The 14,643-nt window shown below is 40.0% G+C and overlaps 1 protein-coding gene across 22 annotated transcripts in view; it reads left to right on the top strand.

Annotated features, from left to right (window-relative positions):
- The window catches only part of LOC308643752 (uncharacterized protein), a 160,071-nt gene that overhangs the window by 51,215 nt on the left and 94,213 nt on the right, over positions 1-14,643 (top strand). For 4 of the 22 annotated variants that reach the window (XM_081283916.1, XM_081283905.1, XM_081283903.1 and 1 more), the window contains one exon: positions 1,978-2,068. The exons of 14 other annotated variants lie outside the window; for them this stretch is intronic. The gene's annotated coding sequence lies outside the window, so the exon portion shown is untranslated. Of the gene's footprint in view, positions 1-1,977; positions 2,069-8,547; positions 8,670-11,452; positions 11,607-14,643 lie in introns of those variants that run through there. 4 more of the 22 variants (XM_081283919.1, XM_081283907.1, XM_081283896.1 and 1 more) reach the window with 2 other exon arrangements.

Consider the following 14,643-nt stretch of genomic DNA (forward strand, 5'->3'; position numbering starts at 1 on the left):
TAGTTGAACCTTGAGTCATGCATTGTGACTCTTTTCCCAGTGATTGGAGGAGATGAATTTCTTTATTGACCAAGTGGAGGAGGGACACATCAGAGTCCCAGAATGATGATGTGAGATAGGTTTATAAAAGCAGTCTGCATCTCCTGAAATGATCTGGTAACCCCAAGTGCTATATGAGGAAGAAACTGACAATTGAAGTTGGTTGTCAGTTTTCACTTTCCTCCTTCTTCAGGCTTTTAAGATGTGATTCCCAGTGTATCCTTCACCCCATGTTCCCCACTCTGCCATCCCACGCTGTCCCTCCTTTTTCAGAGAGGCAGATGGAACTCTTAAGAGACAAAGCTGAGTTTCCTTGTCTGGTGATGGGAAAACAAATAATGGGACAAAATTACATGGAAAGAGAGTTTCCTAGTTTCATTTTCCTGCTGTCTCTTTTCTTAATCATTTAAAATTTATTTTGTGGCATCTCTTTCTATCACAAGGGTGAGGACAGTAGGAGGTAGACCTCTGCATGTTGGAAGAAGGCAGGAACACGAGACGACTCTGTACCTTGTGTGCTCAGACAAACATGTACATTGTACCATGACATTTTTCAGAATAAACAATGACCCTTAATTTTTTTTCTAATCATTTTCTTTTTCTTTCTTTTCTTTGGTACCAGAGATTGAACCAAGGGGTGCTTAACCACTTAGCCACATCCTCAGCCCCTTTTTTTTTTATATTTTATTTTGGAGACAGGCTTCAGTAAGTGCTGAGGCTGGTTTTGAACTGATGATCCTCCTTCCTCAGCCTCTTGAGCCACTGGGATTATAGGCGTGCCCCACATGCTCAGCACGCTCGGCTCAAATCATTTTCATGTAGTTCTCGACACTGATTTTGAGAAGAATTGATAATTCAATACAGCAAATATTTACCTCTGTCTTCCAAGTTAAATTTAAAATTGCTCATATAGTCCTGATAACATTGTGTTAATTAAAAGGGTTGCAGAAAACAAGAATCTAAGAATCTGTAGACTCCAAGCTTCTAGAATAATTCAGACTGGGCAGTTCTGTTCTCTGTCTTTCTCCTCTCTCTTTACTCTGTTTCTCCTCCCTTCTCTTCTCTCCCTCCCTGATAAATGGATACTCTGTATAAATTATGAAAGGGTATATTAAAATCTATCACTAAAGTAGTCATTTCATATATGTATACATATGAGAGAGAGAGAGAGAGAAACAGAAGCTAAAAGAAACTTCTCCCTGAGTTGGATGTTCTCCTACATCTGGAACATCCGTAAATGACAACAGCTTCAGCAGAGACTGGGAAAGAATATTTATGAATGCAGAAATTAATGAGAAGGTCATTCAAAGCAGAATACAGGAACTGGTTTTGCAATCACACAAAAATGTTTAAAAGAGAGAAAGGAGTAGAGATTGGTGAAAAATAAAGGCTCTAAGACGATGAAAACAAATTGTTAGGAATAGCTAGACAGGAAATACTGTGGACCAAAAAGAGAAAAACACCCTCCATTTACCTGTTTGTATATCCACATCTTTGAGATGGAACATGCAAATGTATGCAAAAACACAAGCATTACTCTGATGATGCTGTTATAGATCCCCAGAAGCAAAGGAACAAGCACCCCATTCATTCCCAGATGACTTGTCAGTTTATCCTGGGTTTGTGAACTAAAATGAGTTGGGGAGCTGACTGTCTTCAATGGATTTCTGTTTGCCCTCTAAGTTCAGGGCTAAAACTTAATTTTTAATATAATTGATATTTTTATTATGGCTTATTTTATTAAAAGTATATATCAAGATATTGAATATTTATAATTTGTAACATATCCCATATATTTATAATTTGCTTATGTGAAATAAATAATTTATTAAAATACACACTTAATGTTATTCTTAATAGATGCACATATTTTCATAAATTAAAGTACTTGTTTCTGGAAGTTCTCGCCTTTCCTTACCTATTCTATTGTTGTTTCAGACACGGTCTCTCTAGGTTGCCTAGGCTGGCCTTGAACTCCTGGGCTCAAGTGATCCTCCTGCCTCAACCTCCCTAGTAACTGGGACCACAGGCGAGTGTCACTGTACCCAGCTCTATTTACTTATTTTTAAATGTTTTAAATGCTTCAACATTTTGTGGGTTGTCTTGAAGATTTATATCAGTGTTTTCCTTGTTCTGACCAACAGCTCAATCTAGGAGCCCTATCTTCTGTCCCCAAAAATCTTTGTTAACTTAAAATGTTTATTTTGGGGGGGGGGCTTATAAAGACTTCTTGTCCTGTAACCCTCATTGACAAAGTTTTTGTCGATTGTCTTCGACTGTCCTTCATACTAGCTTTTGCCAGCAATAAGCAGAAATAAAGCTGAGACTGTGTCAAAAAAATTCACTGCCCACATTCATCCTTCTTCAGCAGGGTTTACTCTATAGTGCTCCGCATTCAGCAACTGTGCCAGCCGGCGGAAACAGCCAGTTGTTGTCTGAAAGGAAGAATAATTGGAAACATGGTGCCTGTTTCTTTCCCTGCAAGCAACAATCCATCCATTTAACATTCTTTCGGTGCTCTTGAATTCGGTGGTAGACAGCCTGTGTTCCCTGTTCCGTTGAGGCCAGTCTGAGAAATGCTGACCTTCCAGTCTGCTGCTGGCCCTTTCAATATGGAGCAGTGACAGCCATCCCATAGCCCGGCCCCTCTTCACAGAGCTGGTTACACACCAGCAACATTATGTAGGTAAATGGCCATCGGCTGGAAAGGACTAGGCTGGGTGAGGTTAAAATTAGGAAGGAGAAAATTTGGGACTATTTCAATCCCTACCCTACAGATAAAGAAACAAAGCCCAGAAAGGCCAAGTAACTCGCCCAAGGTCACTTTGCTGGCATGCTACAGAGCACACATGATCGAATTTGTCAACATTCCATATCCATATAAAAAGATTGCATATGCTCTCTTTGTAAGGGATAAATATCTAGTTTATATTCTGTTTACTATTCACATACATATACTCATATTATATATATCATAAGCTTTAAATTAATGTAATTATAATCATCTGTATTCTTGCTTGTTTTTAATGTCATATTCTATCAAGTTCTGTAAGGGGTATATTAAAATCCATCCCCGTGGTTGTCATTTCATAAAGTGCTACTTGTCTTTTGATATTTTTTTTTAAATTTTGTGCTTTGTTTTTTAGTGCATAATAGCTGACGACTGTTAAATCTTTTGTTCATATTTTTATTTATGCCAAATGAATTGGGCTCCCTTCATTTAAAAAAAAAAGACACTCAAAGAATAGTGGCTTCGGGGGCTGGGGCTGGGGCTCAGTGGCAGAGCGCTTGCCTAGCATGTGTGAGGCACTGGGTTCGATTCTCAGCATGGCATATAAATAAATAAAATAAAGGTCCATTGACAACTAAAAAAAATATTTTTTAAAAAAGAATAGTGGCTTCAATATATAGAGATGTATTTTTCTCATACATAAAAGATATTTGGAGGCAAGGAGACCAAAACTGGTATAATGGCTTCATGGTCATCTAAACTGCAATTGTCTTTCTATTCTGCCACCTTTAATATGTGGCGTTCACTCTCCAAGTCCTAGTTGCAAGATGGCTTCTGCAGCTCTCACTATCACATACATACTCTGGGCAGGAAGGAGGAAAAAGAGGAAGGTCAAGAGGAAGAGTTCCCCACAGAATTGAACTTCATCAGGTTTCACCCACTAACCTCTGCTTACAACTTAGTATAAAAGGGGGTGGGAAAATCATTATTTTAAAAGTCTGGACACGTTGCTGTCCTTAATTAAACTAAGATTTTGTTAGCCAGGGTGAAGAGAAATAGATGGTACAGGCATCTACCAATCTCTGCTATGTACCTTTAAATATTCAGTCCTCTTGTTTCTATTTAATGCTTTTGGTGTTCAATTTGATATTAATATTGCTGTTTGTTCTTTTGGATTTGCCTGATGTATATCTACCCAATCGTTTATTTTAAAACTTTCTCTGAATTGAGTTCCTTATCCATGGCTTAATTTTTGTGGTTGAGCCCAATCTGAAAGTTTATCTTTTGCAAGGGAAATTCAACGCATTTCAACATATGTTATTTTTTATTCTTATTGTTTTGTTTTTACTATTTATTATATACTTCCTTGTTATTTCCTTTTTTCTTCTTTAATTAGGTTTTACTGACTTGATCATTTGTTAAGCTACCCCCCCCCCACACCCATCAGGTAAAAAGTTTCCTTCTAAGTAAGTGCTTTCATCTCTTAAATAAATAAATGCCTTTTCCTGACATAACCATATCCTTGTGTCTCAGAGATTCACCGTGAAAATGCTGAGGAAGAAATGCAATTTATTTCTTCAATAGTGACATAATAGGCAAGGCCACTGGTGCCATCTAATAATTAAGGAAGCTCATTTTCCTCATTTCCTTCAATATCATATGCAGATAGCAACAAATATCTTGCCAAGTCTCTTAAGTAGAGCTGGAAATGAGCCCTGTGTTGACCAAGGTGCAACAAGCAGCACTTCCCATATACCTTCCAGGGTCCACCAAGTTAAGAAAAAAGGAAACCTATTATCCCCAAATTCCAAAAGTCTACATGGGGATGAGTTATAGGAAGTATGTATCCTTACACTTCTTATTCTTTAGTGAATGCAAAATGAGTTATCATGGATGACAAGGCAAATATCAAGAAGACTGCAGTACATTTTATAGCTTGCTATCCACATTGCATTTATTTATTTATTTTTGGTACCAGGGATTGAACCCACGGGTATTCAACCACTCAGCCACATCCCAGCCCTTTTTATTTTGACACAGGGACTCACTATGTTGCTTAGAGCCTTGCTAAGTTGTTGAGGCTGGCTTTGAACTTGTGATCCTCCTGCCTCAGCCTTCCAAGTCACAGGATTTCAGGTATATATCACCACACCTGACCGCATTTGTTTTTAAAGAGGTCTGAGCTGGACACAATGGTGCACACACCTGTAATATTAGCTACTCAGGAGGTTGAGGCAGGAGGATTGCAAGTTTGAGGCCAGGCCTGGCAACTAAGTGAGAAACCTGGGTCAAAATAAAATAAAAAAGGGCTGGGGATGTAGCAAAGTTTGTTATAACTCTGTATGGAACTTGCATATGAAATGTAGCTTTAGATTACTTGGTAAAATTATTGATTTTTTTATGCTTCTACATTTAGGTGAATAGATTGTTTCACAAAGAAACCTTTTTTCTCTTGTCTGGCTCCAAATTATACCTTCCACTTCATGCCACAGCAGTATACTTGTTCCCAAGAGCAATCAAGGATCCTAAAATTAAGCAAATAGTACAAGTGCTACCACTTAGATAGGAACGCTGGTCTTTTTACCATGGGGAACAATATACAAGAAGAAACCTAAGTTTTATTAAAGTCATATAACTTCTACCCAACTTCACAAGTCTAATTTACTTCTTTCTTTAAAAATTATTTTAGATCTCTTCTGGGTATGATTTGACTATAAACTGTTATACATCTTGAAAAATCTTAGAAGAATAATTCTATGCTGCAGACTATTTGTACTCTGCAGAACATTTGTAATATATATGAAATGAGTTAAATAAATAACATATTACAAACAAGAAATTGAAATAAATTAAATAAATAAGTAACATATTATATACAAGAAATTCTCTACCTGGAACATTTGGGTTATAATACCTGTCCCCAGCACATTCCCTTCCTTCAGCATTAAAATCACAGAGATGCCCCTGAACGTATCTGCCACTCCCCATCTACTGTTGTGGCCAAGGGTCAAAAACACAGTTGGGCTGTTGGCAATGCCTCCCTTCCCATTATCACTGTCTTCCTGCAACTCTCATTCCTAGGGGCATGGCATCCTAGGAAGAGAATAATTAATAAGTTTAAATCCCCACTTCCTCCTCTTCTTAGATACTTCCATTCTGCTACTGACTATGACAGGGCTTGGCCTCACATCAGCCCCAAAGGGGAAGAGTCTGAGAGGGACAGAGAAAAGTGCCTAACAAAAATAAAATTATTCAAAAAATATAACTAGAAATAAGCATGTCATCAGGTTTGAACATTGAAACGTATTAGTGTAGAGTGGGAGTATAATTTTACTGGCTACTCATACATCTATTAAAAATGAGACTTGGCCAGGTGTGGTAGAGCATACCTGTAATTCCAGCAACTTGGGAGGCTGAGACAGGAACTTTGTGAGTTCAAAGCCAGCCTCAGCAACTTAGGAAGGCCCTGTCTTTAAATAAAATATAAAAAGGGGTGGAAAGGTGGCTCAGAGATTTAGCACCCATAGATTCAATCCTTGGTACCAAAAAAGAAAGAGGCTTGAGGAGGAGTTGGGGGTATAGCTCAGTGGTAAAGCTTGCACAAGACCCTGGGTTCCATCCCCAACACCAAAAAATAAAAATAAATAAAAGCCTTAGTAAGAGAAGGCAACACTTAGCAAAGCCAAGTCATTGGTTTTCTAGATATTTCTAGTTTCGTGTTATTCAGGTTTAGAGAACTCCATGGGGAATCAGACATTTATATAAACTAACCTAGAACATGTCATTTAATTTAACTCTTAGTGTCTCTTTTACTTTCTCTCTAGTTAGAGAGGGAGTCCAGAGACTACATTTTATATTTTCTAGAAGCATTCTGAGAAATAATTTTGTTGGAAAGATTTTTCCAATGTATGATATAGAATTCTGTTACAACAGGAGATTGTCTTTTTTGCTAACAACACATAGGAAATAAAGACTATAAACAAATTAATTGTTCTTAGAGTCTGTTTTATAATGTCAACTCTTTGTGAAATTTCCCACATAAGGTACCATGTTTTTCATTTTCTTCTCGGCTGGCCTTGGCTTACAGCCATGATCTGCCACACTCATGTATCAGTGATGTGCTGGAATACAAAATATACAGGATCCTTGCCTGGGGTGCAATTTCAGTGTTCTGCTAGCAGCATAAGAAAGGCTCTGACACCCTAGTGGGGTATGAATGCCTTGAACTCCATGATCCTTTGTGATTGATGTGAGCATGACATGCTTTAGGACTTTTTTGGTTGGCTTACTCGGATTTCAATCAAATGTTAAGGTAACTATGGGGTAAAATGCACTAGGGAATGTATTACATGGTATCAGAAAAGACGCAGAGTGGCTTTTCTACTCAAATAAAATTAAATCCTGAGAAATAAAACCCTCAAAGGAACTGAATGTAGAGGAGAAAGGGAAAGACAATACCTTATCATTAAAAATCAATCAGATATTTACTAAGTGCGTCTTCTGAGGATTCCTTACATTTCAGTAGCTAGCAGATCTGGGTTTACAAAATAGTCTCACATGCATTATCTTATTTGATCCTCCCAACAACCAGTGAGAGAAGAGAGGCAATCTGAAGATGAGAAAATTGCATCTCAGACTTAAGTGCTTCCTGAAGACCTTACACCCAGCTTCAGAGAGTGGAAGGGCACTGAAATTCCCCCGGTCTCCACTCACTCTGTCCTGGGCTCACTCTTCCTCCACCCCTGGGTATTGTGCTGTGTTTGGTTCTCCAAAGGAGTCTAAAGAAGTGAAGACATGATCTCAGCCCTTAGGAAGTTTATGATCTTAGATGGGGAAAATGCAAATTTTCATAATGAAACAAGCAGAGAATCCTTAAGTGTTAAACTGTAGTACGCAGGCTATAAATACAACAATTGGATTACTTGAATTGAAAAATAAGGTGCTATAAATTCTACTCAATGCCCGGAAAAAAAAAATATGTGAATAGGTATTTCTGAAGGTTTTAAGATAGGCCATCAACATTTTCCTGGAGAAGTTCCATGATTAATTCTTATTTATTTATTTATTATTTTTGGTTTTGAAGATTGAACCCAGGGGTGCTTAACCACTGAGCCACATCCCCAGACCTTTTAATTTATTTATTTATTTTATTTTGAGACAGGGTCTCACTAAGTTACTTGGGGCCTTGCTAAATTTCTGAGGCTGGGCTTTGAACTTGTGATCCTCCTTCCTTAGACTCCCAAGTCACTGGGATCACAGGCATGTGCAACTGTGCCCAACCCATGGTTAATTCTTGACCAGGAGGAAAGCCAACAATCACAAGCTTGCACAGTTTTACAAGGACATTTGGTTGACTGGAGGACCAAATGGTTGAGTCCCTGACCTCATACTGGCCTTTGTTGTGCCTCAGACTGAGGTCTGGAAGTCTGTAGGAGCTGGTCCTGGCCTTGATATATTTGTTAGGTCCTCTAAAACATCAGTGGAGGCCATTGAGAAAGGCCAGTTGGCCTCCTGTTATTTACCTAATTTGCAAAGGGAGTAAAGAAAAAGAGGCTTTTTTTTTTTTTTTTTTTTTTTGAGAAAACTGCCAAGAGACAGGAAAATGGAATACATTTGCTCTGTACTCAAAGGGACCATGGACTTCAAGGCTCTGTGGAGATCCTGTGATCATTTGAATGTTCTACTATCCTAATGTTCAAACCTAACACTTTTCAAATCCCAACTTGTTTTAGAAGCAAAATTCTATTCCAACTACCTGTTTTTTGTCTTTTCGGCAGAGCAAGCCTGTGCTGAGAGACAGTTGTGGGACAGTCCCTGTCTGTCACTGTCTTTGTCTTCCCTCAGGAGTTGATGTATTGCTTGAGAGGCCCCATGGGGACTTCCAGAGCCACAGTGAGTGACTGGCCCCAAAACTTTTACCAAACATTGCCTGTGCCAGCTTCTCAAGCATTGTAGAAATCCTGGGTAGTCTTCCTCAAAATGCCCTTTGCTTCAGCAACTTAACAGTAATTTGTAATATAAGCTGGGTGCCCCTGAGACACTGCATCCTCTTCATCTTCTCAACACCTAGCAATGTCCAGCGCAGAGATTTTAAGCTCATCTCTGGAATAGGCTGGCATGGATGGTTCTACTGGACGATCACCACCAGGGAAGACAGACAGACAGACTGCTTACGGTGCCTGGGAGTCACTCCTCAAGCGCCAGTGAGTGCCACCCAAAGGGAGGAGAAGATGGTGGGGGAAATCAGATTGCAGCTCAGAATGCAATTGTTACTGCAAGAGCGGAACAAGAGCAGACCTTGCAGGTACCGCCAACGCTACTCACAACCCTACTCACACGGAGCACTTGAGTGTCAACGTGAACACAGTGCCATCAACTTGTAAGCCCAAGCATATAACCACTGTCACGCATGACCTCGCAGGCGCCTCCTTTGGAGCCGTTTTTCCAGGAGTAGAAATAAGTTAATGCTGAGTCAGTCACTAGCTTTCACTTCACCCCACAGGTGTGAACAGGGCCTCTGGGACCCGCTCTGTCACCTACTGGGTGTGTGATCTTGGGAAAGTTATCTAAAAATTCTCTGTGTCTTCGATTCCCTGTATGTGAAATGGTGATAATTATATCAGCTCCCCCATAAAGATGTTATGAGGATTAAATGAGGTTAGAAATATACGGAGTTTAGAACACGTTAGAACGTAGTCTGTACTGGGCTCATCTAATATTAAAGTCTTTGCTCCAGACACTGTTAGGTTTTGAGAAGTGAAAACAAAGAATAGGCAGTTTGTGCCTCCGTGGGTCTACAGTCTGTATTGTAAATCGCTGTTTTAATGACTTGTGTAGCCTAGCCCAAGAGTCAGAAAATGCTCAATCAGGGTTTCTGAATGTGATTGGCCTGTGGAAACAAGCAAGTTATACCACCAATTTTAATTAAATGACGGTATATACGAGTGTGTGGTGTATATATACGAGTTCTGGTCCCATAGAAGCATTACCTCTTTTATTTATTAATAGTTCTGTAGCATGAGTGCTGAGACTGAGTGTGGTCTGGAGGTTGAGGGTGAGGAGGTGGAGGTGCACTCGGGGAAGTCTTCCAAGAGGCTGTATCATTGAGCTTGGTTTTGATCAGTGAGTAGGCGTTAGCCAGTAAGAGAAGAGGGCTAGGAGTGTTCCAGGCAGAAGGAACATTGTGTGCACAGTTAGAGAGGCGTGAAATAGCACAATACATTCAGGGAACTCCAAGTAGGCAAAGTACAAGAGCAGCCCCATCATCAGTGTAACACACAGCCTGTGTTTGTGAAATGAGTAGTTGAGATTAGAGGCTGTTAAATCAAACAAAACAAAGGAGACTTTGCTTGTATCATTCTGGCCTTTAGCATTAACTAAACAACCAGACAAGGACAAGCGGCTCTGGAGTTTTAGTGACGCGGTATTGTATAAGCCTGGTATAAGCGTTCTATAGTCAGTCCCGTTGTGTATCCTAGAAGAAGTCAGTCCACTCAATTTGTCTTTTAATTTTTTTTTCAAAGTAGTAGAGGTGAATTAACAATAAAGTTGATGGAATCATGGTATAGGTGAAGATGTTTGGAATAGTCCTATATTGCTCTAGATCAGAGGTCAGCAAGCTGTGGCTTGAGAACCAAATCCGGTCCATGGCCTGCTTTAGTAATTAAGTTTTACTGGAGCGCAGCCATGCTCATTTGTTTGCATGTTGTCTGTGGCTGCTTCAGTGCTGCCACAGCACAGCAGACTGTACAGCCTGCAAAACCTGAAATATTTCCTACTTGGCCCTTTACACTAAATGTTTGCCAATTCTTACTCTAGATTCAGTTTTCCTAATCTGATAAATCAAAACCAATATTTAAAACAAGGGCTTGGGTTGGTTGAGAACCAGTGTGATAAACAATAGGTTTATTGGTTGTTTTTTTTTTTTTTTTAAATTCACTAGTAAGGAGCAAGAAGATTGCAAATATGTTAGCCATAAAGTATGAAATATACACAAAATAAATGAATAAACATAGATGCTAGGATTACCTTTCAGATTTGACTCTGAGACTCCTGGCTGTCAGATACAAACTAAAAGACAGGAATTGTTCCTCTAGTAGTTACCTATTTCCTCATAACAAATTATCTGAAAATTTAGAGCCTTAAAGCAACGGTCCTTTAGTATGTCTTATGAATTGGTGAGTTAGCTGGGTGGTCCAGCTGATCTTGGTGGACTTGTTCATACAGTGGTCAGCTGGCTTGTTGGCTTGGGGCTGGCTGGTCTAGGGTGACCTCAGCGGGGGATAGTTCATCCCTCCTGCACACACTCTTGTCCTCCAGCAGGCTGGCCTGGGCTTGCTCAGTTAGGAGTGGGAGGTTTCGAGAGAGAAAGTGGAAGCACAGACTTGAGGCTAGCTTGGAAGCAGCACACTGTTACTTCTGTTACATTCTAGTGGCCAAAGCAAGTCAAAAGGCCAGCCCAGATTCAAGGGGGAGGGGGAATAGACTCCCATTCGTGATGAGAGGAACTGCAAAGTCACATTGCACGGGAAGGGAAACAGGAGGGATGGAATTGAGGCCATGTTTAAAATCACAAACAATCAATCATAAGCTAAAACAGCATGTATCCTGACCACGCATTTTTAAAAAGTCATCTCTGTGGTCTCAAGTGGAAAGAAATATTCATCATACATGTCTCTTCAGCCCCACCCACAGATATGAATCATCAGTGTCTTCGACTAAGAGGACCATTATCCTGTAGCTAATGACAGATACAGAGGAGGAGTGGAAAGAAGCCTGAACCAGACCTGTACTCAAATACCACTTGACAGATTTCACTAGGAACCAGACGCAGCAGGTATAACCAATGACCAAACTGAACAGCCTTTGTCACTAAAGTCTAAACTGACCTATGACATCACTGCCAATCCTTCCATTCCCCTCCACCTTTGTTATCAGGTGGTGGTAAAACTGATCCCTGAGGACATTGCTATCTGTTGTTTCTGGATGTGACTGAAAAGGCAAAAAAAAATTGGATAATTTTTTTTTTTAACTCACCAGCCATGGGATGATTTTTTAAATTTCTTGCTAAAAAATCTTCACTATTACAAACTTGCCTCGATAAATAATGTTAAGTATAAATAGCAACAGTGATGTCAGAAAACCTCCTTCACTGTTCCTTTCCTGGTCCCCTAGGGATGTCAGTAAAAAGACAGGGAACTTGGTAGCCATTGCTTCTTAGACTATCTCAAAATCTTCAGAAAATCTAAAAGCAAAACAAAAGCAAAACTCCCAAACCACTCAGACAAAAATCACACAGCTTTGGGTTTGAAAAATGTTCTTTCTGGCTCAGAACCAGTCAGGGTCATTGGACTTGTCTGCAAGAAGCCAAAGCCTTTACACTCAGACTTCAACAGAAATGCCACTACCAGAAATGCTGGGGAGGAATGTGCCAGAATTTAAGGAACTATTTAGACTCCTGTTGACTGGCATCAGAACCAGCTGTGAAGGGGACTATATTTCAACTTAGATACAGTGAAAAGGAACAGAACTGTTGACATTATTGAAGAGGGTGGAGACAAAACCCCCGGATGTTTGCAGATAACTAATTAATGCACTGGGGGTTGGGTTGGCTTTGGAAGAACAGAGGACACTTCAAATTTTGGTTGTAGAAAATCGGAAGTTAACCTTGGGCAGGTCACAGAAAGGTTAAATATACACAACTATCTGGTGGAGTACCCTAACAAATGTTGGTTCCCTTTCTCCCTCTGGGTCTCCTACCCAATTAGGGATTTCTTAAAAAAAACAAGAATCCTGCCAGCCTGCTTCTCCTGGAAAAATGTCAAGTAGGATAAGCTGCTGATAGATGATAACAATCAACAAACTTCACGTTCAGCTGGAGGGAGCAGGGCGTGTCCCCTCTCCTGCCCCTCCCTCCCCTCATCATGGCTCAGTAGCAGCACAAAGATATTTCCTCCTTCCTGCGGAGGAAGTGTATGTGTTCTCTCAGACCTACCTTGGCATTCCTTGATGTCTTAGAGAAGCAGATGACCCCGGCTGAGCAAGACAGTCAGCAGAACAGCAGCCCTTGATGCTGCATTTGGAAATTTCCATTCTTTGCTTGCAGCTCTGAAAAAAAAAAAAAAAAAAAAAATCTAAAGAGCCCAGTAGCTGGGAAATTTCCACGATGGAAAATTTTAACATATTCTTTAGCTCTAAACTATGCAGGTTTATAGACACTTTTTTTTTCTTTTGGTAATTTCCTTCTTTAACAATAATTTATGAACATGGTAACTCTGGCGCTGTGGCAATAAAGAGGGCAAGATGACCTGGAGGGGAATGGGCTCGGTTTGCCCAGTGGGAGTCTGCGCTATATAAGCACTTGACCACCCAAACCATAGAAATACAGATCGCTGCAAGACCCACTGGTTGGGAACTTATCCAAAATAAGAGATAGTTTGCCCTGGAGCCCTACACAGAAATCTGTATAGAGACTGGAAGTGGAAAGTGATGGATACAACTTTGGAGCAGGACATGGTGAGTTGCAATCTTAGGTAGATCCCTTAGACCACTGCTTCCTAAATCTAATTGTGTATGGGAATCACCTGGGAATCCTGTGAAGCTGCAGAGTCCAATTCACCAGGTCTAGGGTGGGGCCTGAGTCTGTGTTTCTAACTGGCTTCCAGGAGACACTGAGGCCTACCTTCTGAGGACCACAGTGTGTGTGGGCATAGCAAGGCCATAGACAACAGGTGCTCATCCGTATGAGGTCAGTGATGGCAGTAGCAGAGCACTGCCTGAGGGGGCCGGAGGTGAACTCCTTTGGGGTGGTTTTCTCAGGTTATGAAGCTGAGGTCTCAGAGTAGAACTGAATGTCTCCTGGAGAGATGCACCGTGCCGTCCTGGATACAGTAGAACTTCTAGAATATGGGAACACATGCCATTATCAGAAGGCTGCCTATTCTAGCAGATTTCATTTGGGGGATTCTAGAAATCAGTGCCTTTCCAAAGAAACCCCCGTATCAAGTTGATGAAGATTCTTGAACCAGTCAGAATCCTGTGAAGGGAAAGAGCACTCAGAGAATAAATTGCCTTCATTCCAGCCAAAATATTTGTTTTACTATTTGGGGGATAAAATAAAAAGGGAATTGGAGAATTTTTCATTTTCTTAATAGCTATCCCACCTTTGAGCTCCCTACATGAGACAGACAGACAGACAGACAGATATATCAAAGTCTATGGCATCTCTCCTCCAGGATGTTACTTTCACTTGATCTGTAATGTGTCTGTTTTGTACATTTTTAAAGCAACATTTGTCCCATTTTTCATTTTCCATTCAATTGAGTTCTGGATGGGTTATTACTCCTTACTTTTCAAATAAAAGTACACAGAGGAACAGATGGAAGGAAAGGAGGAGGGAGATTACAATCATGAAAATGTGATTGAAGTCAGAGTGTAACAAGCATGGAAAGAATTTGATTACATAATAAAAAGAATTAATATAGATTAAGAGTAAATAAGTATCCTAGTATGCTAACAGCCACATGATATTTAAAAATTCTAAACGGCATACAGGATTGCTTTAGGTGTTTGGGCGTCAAGAGGTTGGTTGATGTCTTCTCTTTCAGAAATCTTCACTGTAGGGTCAAGGCATGATTCAGCATTGAAACAGGCATGCTGATTACTTGAGTAAAAGAAATCAGATGATCTTTTCTAGGTCTCCATGAGCAATTATTCACCATTCACCTACAGCCAATCAAATAGAATTTGTTTGATCCACCTAAAGCACATATTTTAAAAAAAATTTTTTGTAATTGTAGAAGAACAGCAAGCCTTTATTTTGTTTATTTTTATATGGTGCTAAACATCAAACCTCACATGTGCTAGGCAAGCAA

This window comes from Spermophilus citellus (assembly GCF_964194105.1).
Source record: "Spermophilus citellus genome assembly, chromosome: 3".
NCBI classification, from domain to species: Eukaryota; Metazoa; Chordata; class Mammalia; order Rodentia; family Sciuridae; genus Spermophilus; species Spermophilus citellus.